This window comes from Oncorhynchus keta, chromosome 23, assembly GCF_023373465.1.
Source record: "Oncorhynchus keta strain PuntledgeMale-10-30-2019 chromosome 23, Oket_V2, whole genome shotgun sequence".
In the NCBI taxonomy this organism is placed as follows: domain Eukaryota; kingdom Metazoa; phylum Chordata; class Actinopteri; order Salmoniformes; family Salmonidae; genus Oncorhynchus; species Oncorhynchus keta.
The window spans coordinates 8316125-8333634 of record NC_068443.1 but is presented as its reverse complement, the minus strand read 5'-3'; the positions used below and the strand labels follow the sequence as shown (position 1 = coordinate 8333634).

General features: G+C 41.4%; 1 pseudogene; it reads left to right on the top strand.

The window, feature by feature from the left end:
* The first annotated feature begins 5573 nt into the window (after positions 1-5573).
* LOC118401781 (purine nucleoside phosphorylase-like) lies at positions 5574-15964 on the top strand (annotated as a pseudogene).
* The last annotated feature ends 1546 nt before the right edge of the window (positions 15965-17510 follow it).

Below are 17510 nucleotides of genomic sequence, written 5' to 3'. Positions count from 1 at the left end.
GTCCCAGTCTCAGGTCTTTTGCAGACTCCATCAGGTTTTCTTCCAGAATGGTCCTGTATTTGGCTCCATCCATCTTCCCATCAATTTTAACCATCTTCCCTGTCCCTGCTGAAGAAAAACAGGCCCAAACCATGATGCTGCCACCACCATGTTTGACAGTGGGGATGATGTGTTCAGGGTGATGAGCTGTGTTGCTTTTACGCCAAACATAACGTTTTGCATTGTTGCCAAAAAGTTCAATTTTGGTTTCATCTGACCAGAGCACCTTCTTCCACATGTTTGGTGTGTCTCCCAGGTGGCTTGTGGCAAACTTTAAACTACACTTTTTATGGATATCTTTAAGAAATGGCTTTCTTCTTGCCACTCTTCCATAAAGGCCAGATTTGTGCAATATACGACTGATTGTTGTCCTATGGACAGAGTCTCCCACCTCAGCTGTAGATCTCTGCAGTTCATCCAGAGTGATCATGGGCCTCTTGGCTGCATCTCTGATCAGTCTTCTCCTTGTATGAGCTGAAAGTTTAGAGAGATGGCCAGGTCTTGGTAGATTCACCATTTGGCCAGTAGAAGGCGCCAGATGCCTACTCCTCCTCTCACGTTAGTTAATGCAAGGATGCAGGCTGATATAAGAACCAGTTGGGTCGGTACCACTCATGGACCACCCAAGTCAAGCTATTAGGCAGTTTAGGTCAGTCTTTGTACCTGGCACCCTATTCCTTATATATTGCACTATTTTTGACCAGATCTCTATGGGCCCTGGTCAAAAGTAGTTCAGTATAAGAGAAGGCCAAGAGGGTGCCATTTGGCCAGTCTTTCTCTGTGCATAACTTATTTGAACCAGTGACAGATTTGGCTGACAAGCCAATGTAAACACAGCTAAAAGGCCACTGATCTGAATACCAAATAGCAGTTACATAACATTAGGCTATGTAGGCTACATACCAGAACACATTCAGCTCTGTTCTATTCAACCAGGTCAGCTACTGAATGAACACAAACACACTAACACATATCTGATTTTAAATTAATGTGAAACGTTTGGCCCCTAATGAGTTTTGTGTTTAGGATGACATTGTAAGAGGTAAAACGATGTGAAAGAGGTGTGTACTGTACCCAGGCCAATAATTATATGGTATACATTGGAACACAATTTTCTTAAAGGGGCAGCGTCCTATTTTGAGATGTAAGAAAATCTTTTCAAAATCAATTTAGAAACAAAAATGTATACAATTAATACAATGCAATTCTAAAGAATGGAGTGAACATCATTTTAATACTTATAATAACCAAATATAGCCTATGAATAGCTGCATATATAGAGAAAACAAGACCCCAATGCATTTAAATACTACACCGTGTCCCGGCCAGTAGAAATTCTGTTCGGGCCAGTAGGTTTTGGATCAACTGGCCCGATCGAGCCAAAAAAGTTAACGTTGGACCCTATCAAAGCCTACGAATAGGACCCAGAGTTTTACCTGACCAGGTCATGAGATTTGTAAAAACTCCAGACCCCAGAAAAGACACACAAATTTTGACACACCACTTTTGAACCTGTGCTGCCACGTCCGTTGTCTGTCTGTCTGTCTGTCTGTCTGTCTGTCTGTCTGTCTGTCTGTCTGTCTGTCTGTCCGTCTGTCTGTCTGTCTGCCTGTCTGTCTGCCTGTCTTTGTGTGGTGAAGGTCAGGTTGGGTCTGTATTATGCAGTTGGGAGGTGCATAATAACATACCTTATGTAGCCTAGTTGTAATATGTTTAGTCTATGTTTATTGATACGTTTATTGATTAAAAAGATGGCGTGCAATCTGTTTCCAATCAAATTTTATTGGTCACATACACGTGTTTAGCAGATGTTATTGCAGGTGTAGTGAAATGCTTGTGCTTCTAGTTCCGACAGTCCAGTAATATCTAAAAAGTCATATCTAACAATTTCACAACATATACCCAATAGACACAAATCTAAAGTAAAGGAATAGAATTAATAATATATAAATACATGGATGAGCAATGTCAGAGAGGCATAGACTGAGATCAAGTAGATTGTATAGATGACAGTATATATACAGTTGAAGTTGGAAGTTTACGTCGCTTAGGACACCTACTTTGTACATGACACAAGTAATTTTTCCAACAATTGTTTACAGACAGATTATTTCACTTATAAATCATTGTATCACAATTCCAGTGGGTTAGAAGTTTACATACACTAAGTTGACTGTGCCTTTAAACAGCTTGAAATATTCCAGAACATGATGTCATGGCTTTAGAAGCTTCTGATAGACTAATTGACATCATTTGAGTCAATTGTAGGTGTACCTGTGGATGTATTTCAAGGCCTACCTTCAAACTCAGTGCGTCTTTGCTTGACATCATGGGAAAATCAAAAGAAATCAGCCAAGACCTCAGAGGAAAGATTATAGATCACCACAAGTCTGGTTCATCCTTGGGAGCAATTTCCAAATGCCTGAAGGTACCACGTTCATCTGTCCAAACAATAGTATGCAAGTATAAATACCATGGGACCACGCAGCCGTCATACCGCTAAGGAAGGAGACGTGCACTGTCTCCTAGAGATGAACGTACTTTGGTGCGAAAAGAGCAAATCAATCCCAGAACAACAGCAAAGGACCTTGTGAAGATGCTGGAGGAAACAGGTATAAAAGTATCTATATCCACAGTAAAACGAGTCCTATATGGACATAACCTGAAAGGCCGCTCAGCAAGGAACAAGCAACTGCTCCAAAACCGCCATAAAAAAACCCAGACTACAGTTTGCTCCTGCACATGGGGACAAAGATCGTACTTTTTGGAGAAATGTCCTCTGGTCTGATGATACAAAAATTGAACTGTTTGGCATTAATGACCATCATTATGTTTGGATGAAAAAGGGGGAGGCTTGCAAGTCGAAGAACACCATCCTAACCGTGAAGCACGGGGGTGGCAGCATCACGTTGTGTGGGTGCTTTGCTGCAGGAGGGACTGGTGCACTTCACAAAACAATAGATGTCATCATGAGGAGGGGAAATTATGTGGATATATTGAAGCAACATCTCAAGACATCAGTCAGGAAGTTAAAGCTTGGTCGCAAATGGGTCTTCCAAATGGACAATGACCCCAAGCATACTTCCAAAGTTGTGGCAAAATGGCTTAAGGACAACAAAGTCAAGGTACTGGAGTGGCCATCACAAAGCCCTGACCTCAATCCCATAGAAAATCTGTGGGCAGAAGCGAAAAAGCTTGTGCGAATAAAAAGACCTACAAACCTGATTCAGTTACATCAGCTCTGTCAGGAGGAATGGGCCAAAATTCACCCAATTTATTGTCGGAAGCTACCCAAAACATTTGACCCAAGTTAAACAATTTAAAGGCAATGCTACCAAGTACTAATTGAGTGTATGTAAACTTCTGACCCACTGGGAATGTGATGAAAGAAATAAAACCTGAAATAAATAATTCTCTTCTATTACTCTGACATTTCACATTCTTAAAATAAAGTGGTGATCCTAACTGACCAAATACAGGGAATTTTTACTGGGATTAAATGTCAGGAATTGTGTAAAACTGAGTTTAAATGTATTTGGCTAAGGCGTATGTAAACTTCTGACTTCAATTGTATATATGAGATGTGTAATGCAATATATGTAAACATTATTAAAGTGACATTAAAGTGGCCAATGATTTCAAGTCTGTGTATGTAGGCTGCAGCCTCTCTGTGCTTGTGATGGCTATTAAACAGTCTGATGGCCTTGAGATAGAAGCTGTATTTCAGTCTCTCGGTCCCAGCTTTGATGCACCTGTACTGACCTCGCCTTCTGGATGATAGCATTGTGAACAGGCAGTGGCTCGGGTGGTTGTTGTCCTTGATGATCTTTTTAGCCTTCCTGTGACATCGGGTTCAGTAGGTGTCCTGGAGGGCAGATAGTTTGCCCCCGGTGATGCGTTGTGCAGACCGCACCACCCTCTGGAGAGCCCTACGGTTGTGGATGACAGGATGCTCTAAATTGTGCATCTATAAAAGTTTGTGAGGGTTTTAGGTGACAAGACAAATTTCTTCAGCCTCCTGAGGTTGAAGAGGCGCTGTTCCGCCTTCTTCACCACACTGTCTGTGAGGGTGGACCATTTCAGTTTGTCGGTGATGTTGTACGCAGAGGAACTTAAAACTTTCCACGTTCTCCACTGGTGTCCCGTCGATGTCGATTGGAGGGTGCTCCCTCTGTTGCTTCCTGAAGTCAAAGTCGCCACCCTTTGCCTTGATGACAGCTTTACACACTCATGGTATTCTCTCAACCAGCTTCATGAGGTAGTCACCTGGAATGCATTCCAATTAAAATGTGTGCCTTCTTAAAAGTTCATTTGTGGAATTTCTTTCCTTATTAATGCATTTGAGCCAATCAGTTGTGTTGTGACAAGGTGTGTTGTGTGTGTGGGGGGAGGGGGGGGGTATACACAGAAAATATGGCAAGAACAGCTCAAATAAGCAAAGAGAAACGACAGTCCATCATTACTTTAAGACATGAAGGTCAGTCAATACATACAATTTCAAGAACTTTGAGTGTCTTCAAGTGCAGTCGCAAAACCCATCAAGTGCTGTGATGAAACTAGCTCTCATGAGGACCGCCGCAGGAATGGAAGACACAGAGTTACCAATGCTGTAGAGGACAAGTTCATTCGAGTCACAAGCCTCAGAAATTGCAGCCCAAATAAATACTTAATTTAGTTCAAGTAACAGACACATCTCAACATCAACTGTTCAGAGGAGACTGATGGAATCAAGGCACACTTAACCAGCATGGCTACCACAGTATTCTGCAGCGATACGCCATCCCAACTTGTTTGGGTTCATGTGGGACCATCATTTGTTTTTCAACAGGACAAGGACCCAACACACCTCCAGGCTGTATAAGGGCTATTTTACCGAGAAGGAGAGTGATGGAGTGCTGCATCAGATGACCTGGCCTCCACAATCCCCCAACCTCAACCCAATTGAGACGGTTTGGGATGTGTCGGAACGCAGAGTGAAGTAAAAGCAGCCAACAAGTGCTCAGCATATGTGGGAACTCCTTCAAGCCTGTTGGAAAAGCATTCCAGGTGAAGCTGGTTGAGAGAATGCCAAGACTGTGCAAAGCTGTCATCAAGGCAAAGGGTGGCTAATTGAAGAATCTCAAATATAAAATATATTTTGATTTGTTTAACACTTTTTTGGTTACTACATGATTCCATATGTGTTATTTCATAGTTTTGATTTCTTCACTATTATACTACAATGTAGAAAATAGTACAAATAAATAAAAACCCTTGAATGAGTAGGTGTTCTTAAACTTTTGACTGGTCGTGTATATATCTAATTTTAACTCAGGTTCCGAGTTTCCGAGTTGTATTGAACACGGCATAAACTCCGAGTTTCCCACTTGTAGAGTGATTGAACCAATAGGAAGCTCGAGTTTCCGAGTTGTCGTGAAATCACCAAGAGAACAGCAAATGCTGCATGATCATCCGAACAACGCCCGCGTGACAGTCCAATAGGAGCGCGAGCTGTCACCATACGTCACTCAGGGATGTGGCTCGTGTAGAGGGGACGGAGGTTTATCTACCCTCAAAGTAAACTTCCGAAACTTTTAGAAGCGGCAGTACTGAGTTGAGTTAGCTATGATTTAAATAGGCCTATTTATCTCTTTACAAAAGTTTCACACATTTAGTCTCATTGAGTTTATCCAAACTTGTCAGGTCAGTTAGTCGGTCCATAATTTATTTGAAAAGTAATTTTTGGCAACTTGCAGGAGCATCATCATGTATCCAGAATCTACAGTGGGGTAAGTGTTTTTCTACAATATCCACTGTTCATTATATCTGCGGATTCAGATATCAGAAGCATCAGTAATAATAATTGTGAACCTTATATGGTGCTGTATGGAATTGTTTAATGTTATGAGTGAGTGTGGACTAATATAGATTCATGTGCGTACTTAACGGAAAGCCGTGGTCTTTTGGGCTTCTGTAGCCTGCTATACTCTATTATTATTTCTGGTCCAGTCCTAGGTTAATTTGTCAACACTTTTTCTCGGAAGAGCAGTTTTACCAGGTGACAGGCGCTAAATGAATGGTTAAAAGAACATCTGTCTATAGTGGTATGTGTAGGGTTTTACTGTGTCTTCATTTCTAAAGTCTACAATTATATCATGCCAGAAGGCTAATGCATAATTGGATTAGACTCCATTGCAGACATTTACTGGGCTGCGGAAATTCCTCAACATGGAAAATGTGGCTGTAACTTCGCGCTTGGTTCGTCACGTAGCCCAGCCCCATGAAAGGAATCTGTTACTCGACCTACACATGCCATGGGGTATGTTAACATTAGGAATGCTGGTAGTACCCTTTTACTGTTAAACCAGAATCAGATGAAGATTATTTACAATAGGAGAGAGCGTGCGTGTGTGGGAAGACCTTGGAAAATGTTCTTGTTGTAATCTTGTTGTAATGTTATATTACATAATAAAAGGCTGCTTAAGACACAGCTGTGTTTCCCAATTCCATTCTCGCTCCACCGCTTTAACTCACACTCAGGATGTGACCCAAATGGCACCCTATTCCCTTTATAATGCACTACTTTTGACAAGGACTCATAGGACTCTGGTCAAAAGTAGTGCACTATGTAAGGCATAGGGTGCCATTTGGGCTATGAACACAGATGGTCATGCCCATCTCGCTGTTTTCTTACCATGAGGCTGTTTTCCCACACATTTCCCACCTCTCTCTCTCTGTCAATTACATTTCTATTTGTTTTCCTCTCTCTCTCTCTCTCTCTCTCTCGCTTTCTCTCTCCTCCCTTTTCTCTCTCTCTCTCTTTCTCTCTCCTCCCTTTTCTCTCTCTCTCTCTCTCTCAGGTGCAGCTTTGAGGAGTGCAGTGCTACAGCTGAATGGCTCCTGTCCCGGACAGAGATTCGCCCCCTGGTGGGGATAGTTTGTGGCTCGGGCTTGGGAGGCTTGGCAGAAATGCTGAAAGACCAGATGGCATTTAAATACAGCGACATTCCTAACTTTCCCCAGAGCACAGGTGTGTAGTTTTGTATGCGTGTTATGTATGTATACTTATCTCTAATCTCTAATACACTGTGTGTACTGATCTAACTGGTTTTTGTGTGTTCCAGTGCATGGTCACGCTGGCAGGTTGGTGTTTGGCATGCTGAAAGGGAAAGCATGTGTTTGTATGCAGGGAAGATTCCATCTCTATGAGGGATACCCCATCCATAAGGTTTGTTGATGTTTATATATACACTGCTCAAAAAAATAAAGGGAACACTAAAATAACACATCCTAGATCTGAATGAATGAAATATTCTTATTAAATACTTTTTTCTTTACATAGTTGAATGTGCTGACAACAAAATCACACAAAAATGATCAATGGAAATCAAATGTATCAACCCATGGAGGTCTGGATTTGGAGTCACACTCAAAATTAAAGTGGAAAACCACACTACAGGCTGATCCAACTTTGATGTAATGTCCTTAAAACAAGTCAAAATGAGGCTCAGTAGTGTGTGTGGCCTCCACATGCCTGTATGACCTCCCTACAATGCCTGGGCATACTCCTGATGAGGTGGCGGATGGTCTCATGAGGGATCTCCTCCCAGACCTGGACTAAAGTATCCGCCAATTCCTGGACAGTCTGTGGTGCAACAGTCTGTGGTTGGTGGGTGGAGCGAGACATGATGTCCCAGATGTGCTCAATTGGATTCAGGTCTGGGGAACGGGCGGGCCAGTCCATAGCATCAATGCCTTCCTCTTGCAGGAACTGCTGACACACTCCAGCCACAGGAGGTCTAGTATTGTCTTGCATTAGGAGGAACCCAGAGCCAACCGAACCAGCATATGGTCTCACAAGGGGTCTGAGGATCTCATCTCGGTACCTCTGGCGAACACATGGAGAGCTGTGCGGCCCCCCAAAGAAATGCCACCCCACACCATGACTGACCCACCTCCAAACCGGTCATGCTGGAGGATGTTGCAGGCAGCAGAACAGCAGGTGTCTCCAGAGTCAATCACCACATGTGCTCGTGTGAACCTGAAACCCATCTGTAAGGAATACCTAGGATAGGATAAAGTAATCCTTCCAATCTTAAAAGATTTAGATGCAAATTGTAAAGTGGCTGTTCCACTGGTGTCATAAGGTGAATGCACTAACCCCCACCTGTGGATAAGGGCCTGCTCAATGACCAAATGTAAATGTAATGTCTGTTCTGACCGTTTGAGACTGTCACGTGTCACATTGCTGTGTGCCTGCTGGAGGTCATTTGTGAAGAGCACTGGGCGCCAGTGGCTTTGCCTCCTGCTCCTCCTTGCACAAATGCGGAGGTAGCGGTCCTGCTGCGGTTGTTGCCCTCCTACAGCCTCCTTCACATCTCCTGATGTACTGGGCCTGTCTCATACCACCGCTCCAGTCTGCTCTGGACACCACGCTGAGCAGACACAGCAAACCTTCTTGCCACAGCTGGAGGTCATTGATGTGCCATCCTGGATGAGCTGCACTCCTGAGCCTCTTGTGGGGAGGTAGACTCCATCCTGCTGCCACTAGGTTGTTGCCCTCCTACCAGCATTCAAAAGTGACCAAAACATCTCCTGGAAGTACTGGCCTGTCTGGTCTGTAGTCACCACCATGCTCTGGACACTACGCTGACAGACACAGCAAACCTTAATTTCCACCTGTCCCATTTGCACAACAGCATGTGACATTTATTGTCAATCAGTGTTGCTTCCTAAGTGGACAGTTTGATTTCACAGAAGTGTGAATGACTTGGAGTTACATTGTGTTGTTTAAGTGTTCCCTTAATTTTTTTGAGCAGTATATATATATATATATATATATATATAGTGTGTGGCCTAGTTACAGTTGTGACTTAAATCAGCTTGTAAACAATGTGCAAATATTGTACAATCCAGGTGTGCAAAGCTCTTAGAGATTTACCCAGAAAGACTCACTGCTGTAATCAAATCAAATCACATTTTATTTGTCACATGCACCGAATACAACATTTTACCTTACAGTAAAATGCTTACTTACAAGCCCTTAACCAACATAGCAGTTTTAATAAATAAGTGTTAAAGTATTTACTAAAATAAACTGAAGTAAAAAATAAAAAATATAAAAAATATATATATATATATTTAAAAAATAAGAAAAAAATTAAAAATAACAATTAAGGAGCAACAATAAACAGTAGTGAGGCTATATACAGGGGGTACTGGTACAGAGTCAATGTGGAGGTTATATATAGGGGGTACCGGTACAGAGTCAATGTGGAGGCTATATACAGGGGGTACTGGTACAGAGTCAATGTGGAGGCTATATACAGGGGGTACTGGTACAGAGTCAATGTGGAGGCTATATACAGGGGGTACTGGTACAGAGTCAATGTGGAGGCTATATACAGGGGGTACTGGTACAGAGTCAATGTGGAGGCTATATACAGGGGGTACTGGTACAGAGTCAATGTGGAGGCTACATACAGGGGGTACTGGTACAGAGTCAATGTGGAGACTATATACAGGGGGTACTGGTACAGAGTCAATGTGGAGACTATATACAGGGGATACTGGTACAATGTGGAGGCTATATACAGGGGGTACTGGTACAATGTGGAGGCTATATACAGGGGGTACTGGTACAGAGTCAATGTGGAGGCTATATACAGGGGGTACTGGTACAGAGTCAATGTGGAGGCTATATACAGGGGGTACCGGTACAGAGTCAATGTGGAGGCTATATACAGGGGGTACTGGTACAGAGTCAATGTGGAGGCTATATACAGGGGGTACTGGTACAATGTGGAGGCTATATACAGGGGTACTGGTACAGAGTCAATGTGGAGGCTATATACAGGGGTACCGGTACAGAGTCAATGTGGAGGCTATATACAGGGGCTACCGGTACAGAGTCAATGTGGAGGCTATATACAGGGGCTACCGGTACAGAGTCAATGTGGAGGCTATATACAGGGGCTACTGGTACAATGTGGAGGCTATATACAGGGGGTACTGGTACAATGTGGAGGCTATATACAGGGGGTACTGGTACAGAGTCAATGTGGAGGCTATATAGAGGGGGTACTGGTACAGAGTCAATGTGGAGGCTATATACAGGGGGTACTGGTAGAGTCAATGTGGAGGCTATATACAGGGGGTACTGGTACAGAATCAATGTGGAGACTATATACAGGGGGTACTGGTACAGAGTCAATGTGGAGGCTATATACAGGGGGTACTGGTACAGAATCAATGTGGAGACTATATACAGGGGGTACTGGTACTGAGTCAATGTGCGTGGGCACAGGTTAGTCGAGGTAATTGAGGTAATATGTACATGTACGTAGAGGTAAAGTGACTATGCATAGATAATAAACAGAGAGTCGTAGCAGTGTAAAAATGGGGGGTGGGGTCAATGAAATTGTCCAGGTAGCATTTTAATAAGCTGTTCATGAGTCTTCTGGCTTGGAGGTAGAAGCTGTTAAGAAGCCTTTCGGACCTAGACTTGGCGCTCCGGTACCGCTTGAAGCTCTCAACCTGCTCTACTACAGTCCCGTCGATGAGAAAGGGGGCGCGCTCGGTCCATAATCATCTCCTTTGTCTTGATCACGTTGAGGGAGAGGTTGTTCTCTTGGCACCACACTGCCAGGTCTCTGACCTCCTCCCTATAGGATGTCTCATTGTGGTCGTTGATCAGGCCTACCACTGTTGTGTCGTCGGCAAACTTAATGATGGTGTTGGGAGTCGTGCTTGGCCACTGCCAAAGTATTCACTGCCAAAGGTGTGAATACTTATGTAAATAAGATATTTCTGTATTTCATTTACCAAATTTGCAGAAAAAAAGCTAAATATGTCTTCACTTTGTCATTATGGGGTATTGTGTGTAGATGGGTGGGATATTTTTTCACCCATTTTGATTCAGGCTGTATCACAACAAAATGTTGAATAAGTCAAGGAATGTTGAATAAGTCAAAGAATGTTGAATAAGTCAAAGAATGTTGAATAAGTCAAAGAATGTTGAATAAGTCAAAGAATGTTGAATAAGTCAAAGAATGTTGAATAAGTCAAAGAATGTTGAATAAGTCAAAGAATGTTGAATAAGTCAAAGAATGTTGAATAAGTCAAAGAATGTTGAATAAGTCAAAGAATGTTGAATAAGTCAAGGAATGTTGAATAAGTCAAAGAATGTTGAATAAGTCAAAGAATGTTGAATAAGTCAAAGAATGTTGAATAAGTCAAAGAATGTTGAATAAGTCAAAGAATGTTGAATAAGTCAGGAATGTTGAATAAGTCAAAGAATGTTGAATAAGTCAAGGAATGTTGAATAAGTCAAAATGTTGCATAAGTCAAATGAATGTTGAATAAGTCAAAGAATGTTGAATAAGTCAAAGAATGTTGAATAAGTCAAAAGAATGTTGAATAAGCCAAGGAATGTTGAATAAGTCAAAGAATGATGAATAAGTCAAAGAATGTTAGAATGTTGAATAAGTCAAAGAATGTTGAATAAGTCAACACCCAAAAATGCGTTTTATAAGTTAAGAAATGTTGAATAACTCAAAGAATGTTTTTAAGTCAAAGAATGTTGAATAAGTCAACAGAATGTTGAATAAGTCAAGGAATGTTGAATAAGTCAAAGAATGCCTTGAATAAGTCAAAGAATGTTTGAATGTTGAATAAGTCAAAGAATGTTGAATAAGTCAAGGAATCTTGAATAAGTCAAAGAATGTTGAATAAGTCCAAGTCTCCGAATGTTGAATAAGTCAAAGAATGTTGAATAAGTCAAAGAATGTTGAATAAGTCAAGGAATGTTGAATAAGTCAAAGAATGTTGAATAAGTCAAAGAATGTTGAATAAGTCAAACCTATGTTGAATAAGTCAAAGAATGTTGAATAAGTCAAGGAATGTTGAATAAGTCAAAGAATGTTGAATAAGTCAAAGAATGTTGAATAAGTCCGTGGAATGTTGAATAAGTCAAAGAACGTTGAATAAGTCAAAGAATGTTGAATAAGTCAAAGAATGTTGAATAAGTCAAAGAATGTTGAATAAGTCAATGAATGTTGAATAAGTCAAAGAATGTTGAATAAGTCAAAGAATGTTGAATAACCCAAAGAATGTTTGAACCTAAGTCAAAGAACGTTGAATAAGTCATGTTGAATGAGTCATGTTGAATTTTGTCAAAGAAGGTTGAATAAGTCAAAGAACGTTGAATAAGTCAAAGAATGTTGAATCTGCTCAAACTGAATGTTGAATAAGTCAGATGAATGTTGAATAAGTCAAAGAATGTTGAATAAGTCAAAGAATGTTGAATAAGTCAAGGAATGTTGAATAAGTCAAAGAATGTTGAATAAGTCAAAGAATGTTGAATAAGTCAAAGAATGTTGAATAAGTCAAAGAATGTTGAATAAGTCAATGAATGTTGAATAAGTCAAAGAATGTTGAATAAGTCAAAGAATGTTGAATAAGTCAAAGAATGTTGAATAAGTCAAAGAACGTTGAATAAGTCATGTTGAATAAGTCATGTTGAATAAGTCAAAGAACGTTGAATAAGTCAAAGAACGTTGAATAAGTCAAAGAATGTTGAATAAGTCATGTTGAATAAGTCAAAGAATGTTGAATAAGTCAAAGAATGTTGAACAAGTCAAAGAATGTTGAATAAGTCATGTTGAATAAGTCAAAGAATGTTGAATAAGTCAAAGAATGTTGAATAAGTCAAATGGTCTATGAATACTTTCTGAAGGCACTGTATGTATCACTGCCTGTTTTCTGAGTGTTTTTGTGTGTTATTTAAGTCTAGTATTGGATTCCTCTCATTATTTTTGAAGCACCTCTCTTACTTTCTTTTGTTTGCTGAAGTGCAGAGGCCTACCTGAACCTCTATTTTTCACATCGTATTTCACAGTATAGCTGGTTTTGCATTTGAATGTTATTAGGATCCCCATTAGTTGATGCCACGGCGTCAGCCTAATCTTCATCTGTCAAAAAACTAATAATAATAATAAACAATTAAATATAAATTGCCAAATGTTGCAGGTCACAATGCCCATGTTCTCTCATTTTCAAGCTGCTGGGTGTGGAAGACGTCATCCGCTACAAGACCAATGCAGCTGGAGGCCTCAATCAGGACCTACAGGTTGGGGACATCATGATCATCAAAGACCACATCAACATGCCTGGGTTGCTGGGAACAATACCACTGGCAGGACCCAATGATGAGAACTGTTCGTTCTGTATATAGGGAATACACTTAACCAGGACAGCGGACAATCAGTGATTACGGAATGAAAATTAAAATACCTAGGATATGATGCCAACGCCCAAAAATGCCTGTTTTACTTTAATTAAGTAAATGTAATTACTAGGTAATGTTTTTGGGGCGTGTAAATGACTTAAATGTAAATGTAATGTAATGGTTTATCAGGGACTGAAAACAGGTCTGGTTAAGTTACCACCTTCTCCTCCTCCTAGGTTCGGGGTTCGGTTCCCCTCCATGTCTGATGCATACGACAGGGAACTTCTGCAGCTGGCACAAGGTGTGGGGGCGGAGCTTGGCTTTGGTGACTTCCTGAGAGAGGGAGTTTACTGCGTCCTGGGCGGGCCCTCGTTCGAAACCATCGCTGAGTGTCGTATGATGAACAGACTGGGGGCTGACGCTGTGGGTGAGTCCTGCAGCAGCTACACCAAATTATCACAACACCTCAGCACTACTACCATCATCTTCTACTCGAGCAACAATGTAAACTTCTAAACTTCGTCCACTGCCATAACAATACTTTTGCAAGCACTCCGTTGTTCTTGTAGTTTGCTCTTGCAGCATTTCATGCAGAATTATGAAGAATGCAACTCTGCAACTTTTGAATTACATTGTCAGTTAGTGCATTGCTTTTGTCCTCCTCGTTCTCGTTGTTCTAGGCATGAGTACTGTGCACGAGGTGATTGTAGCGCGTCACTGTGGGATGCGTGTGTTCGCCCTGTCCCTGATCACCAACCAGGCTGTGATGGACTACGACAGCCAGGAGAAGGCCAACCACGAGGAGGTCCTGGAGACAGGCCAGCTGAGGGCAAAGCAGCTAGAGCGACTGGTGTCCAACATGGTGACTCACATAGAGCACAACAATAACGACGCCTGATAACTCTGACTGAACCTGGTTACACCGTGTGTGTGTGTGTGTGGGGAGAGGGGGGCATTCCGTAATCACCCTATTGTACGTCCCCTAGATATCTGGCCACGCTGTTCTTTTTCTGTACTTTAACATTCTTCAAGGTAGCTGTTTGTTGACAACGTGAATCATTGTTTAATGTGTGTTATGGAAACATGACAATTCGGAGTAAAGTACTATTATTTATGAGCCCTGCACTAAACGTTTATAGAGCTGTATTGAGGTGAATTGACAATTTAATGTGTTAACTTTATATTTATTTTTGTTCAGTTCAGAAATACTTGCACGTTGTACATTTTCTAACAAGTGTGACTAATATGTAGATTTTAAAATTAGATTATATAGGTGAAGTAAATTACCAAAACGTAAGGGTGTTCCCATAATATAGTGGGCTCTAAACTGCGACCAATTTGCAATTTGCAAATGCAACAAAATATTTTGCTCTGCGAACTGCAGTTTTAATTTTGGAGCACAGAGAGAATGGTAAAGGGATAGCTTCTCAGGAGATCAGTGATTCTAGTAAAGAGGTTCAGTATGAAGATGATAAGAAACTGCTTCTCCAATAGAAATCCCAGATCATGCATGTAGTTATGCGATGTCCTGGCAAAGTTAGCTAGCTAAACTCATGTGCGGAAACACATCTTGGGTCGAACTGTCTGTCGTGTTGCACTGAACTGTGCATTTGCATTCCGTCAATTCAAAGGCACTCCTTCGATATAAATGAAAACGTGTAAGTTTGTCACTTTCACAAGGTTATGACATGTTCAGCTACATTGGCTCGAATCTAGATTGAAAATCGAGAAAATTAACGACTAAGGAAGAATTTTCCACTCATTGATTTCCCAAACCCCAGTCTGGTCTGTCGTGTCGGCTTTGCGACGCGTTCCTGGAACTATCACAATGTTGTGCCTCTCTTGAGTTTAGAAACTCTGATCATAGCAATGAGTGAATGACGGTTGTGACTAGAGTAACTTTACGTAGCAGGTTAGGAGAGCATTTGAGCTAACCCTAGCCATTTTATACCATTAACCTAAGTATCGTAATCAGCAGCATATTTCCCCCCCCTAACTTGGTGCATAAATTCTGCTACCCTGCTATGAAAAAGCCACTTCCGGTAATGGCCGTACCCCTTTCTAGTCAAAACCATGAATGTCAGATCTTTTGCCTGTAGACGTCACAAACTTGACGCTCTTAAAGAGACACTGTACAATTTTCAATGTAATGCATCTCAATAAGAAAATAGTGCTTTTGCATAATGTAGAAACCTTATATTCCCCACATGACCAGTATTTGTATCAACATTTTAGCTTTTTATAATAAACAAATGTATTTACAGCATAACATATTCGTTTCTAGGGCACAACATGTGCTTCAGAAGTAAATAGAATTAATATAGGCTACATATGCTCTATAAAAAACTGTTGCACTTCTGATTTTTTTTTTTACAGTTGGGAGCACCAGTGCTACCCATGACATGTTTGAATTTAGAGCGCTGACTGTAACGTGCTGTAAAGTAGCAGTGTGTTGGTGTATTAACAATTATGTTCTCTGTATATTTTTAATACTTATTTATAGAAGCACTTTTTATCGTGTAATGTATGCTTTTTAGTCAACGTCTTAAAAGGGGTTAAACTAGATTATTTTACCCTCCAAACAGTGGGTAGTTTTAGCTTTGCCTTTAGAAGAATGCTCATGAATGTGTATATCGATGGGGATTGAAAGGTGAATATAGGGTATTTTGTTGGTGCTACACTCAAGTCTTACTGTCACAATAAACGGAGTCAACTTGATAGACTGTGGTGTTCAAGCGTCACTTTGTTTTCTATGTCTCTGTAGAATTACTGTGTTGTCTCACCACAACTGTCAATCCAGGAAGCTCTTTACCACTTTCTCACCCAACATGTTTTAATGCCATGTTGCACCTCCAGCCAGCAATTTCCATGACGTCAGCGCAATGTTTTCTTATAAATACCCATACAAGGTCATGAGTAGGTTCTGTTTTACAAGCTGTCCTCCCCATCCCTTTAAGAGCATGGGTTGTGTCCCAAATGGCACCCTATTCCCTATATAGTGCACTGCTTTTAACGTGTTCACTGTATAGGGAATAGGGTGTCATTTGGGATTTTGGGATGTGACCCAGATCCTCCTATCATAATTAACCCTTTTTGTCTTATACCTAATGTGTAAAGTATGACTGCGCCTGAGAACTGTGCTGTCAAGGCCTAAATCAAGTTCAACCAAACCTAGTTGCTTTTTAAAACTAGCATCACGATTGTAGAATAACACAAAGGTCGCATTTCCCTGCTCAGACATTGCACGCCAGACGGTGCAGTCAGGCACCAGATTGTTATAAAACGATGTAGTTATCTGATACATAAAATACCTGTTGTAAGATCTGGCATGAGTCATCAACGTCAGAACAGGGGAACACAGACTAAATCTGGGGGGTGATGCCCAGAATAGAGGCATCAACTATATGACACTTTTAGATCAATTATTGACCCCAATAGTCAGGAAACATCCATTTCCTCTTTCTTATCAACGCAAGTGACAAACGTTTCTGCAACCTTCTCAAATAGTCAGAATCAACTACAGGATCTGGTCTTTTACCAGGCTTGGAGCTGCTGGTCCTTTACCAGGCTTGGAGCTGCTGGTCTTTTACCAGGCTTGGAGCTGCTGGTCTTTTACCAGGCTTGGAGCTGCTGGTCTTTTACCAGGCTTGGAGCTGCTGGTCTTTTACCAGGCTTGGAGCTGCTGGTCTTTTACCAGGCTTGGAGCTGCTGGTCTTTTACCAGGCTTGGAGCTGCTGGTCTTTTACCAGGCTTGGAGCTGCTGGTCCTTTACCAGGCTTGGAGCTGCTGGTCCTTGGCAGGGCTAGAAGCTGTTGTTGAAGCACTCTGGGGTAAAGATTCCCCTAGGTACAGCTCAAAGATCAGCTTCCCCTTCCCCAATCCTAACCATTGGTGGGGGAAATGCTAAACTGGATCAGCATCGAGGCATCTTCACCGTACTCCGGTGGGAGCAGGCACAGTAATCAGGAAGTGAAGTCAGTGTTTGTAAATGGTTAGGAATACTCAGGCCATTGTTTGCTCTGTAAAGGGCATTTATACTGTATCTGCTGTGTACTAAAGGTTCCCCCCCAGAGACATGAAACTATGCACACACATTTACATTACATTTAAGTCATTTAGCAGACGCTCTAGCCACATCAACATTGAGCCATGTCGTAGCCTGGGTACCAGTCTGTTAGGCCAACATTCCACTCCTTATACTCCATGGCATATGACAAGGAGTGGAACGTTAGCTAAACAGACTGCTACCCAGGCTAGTCATGAA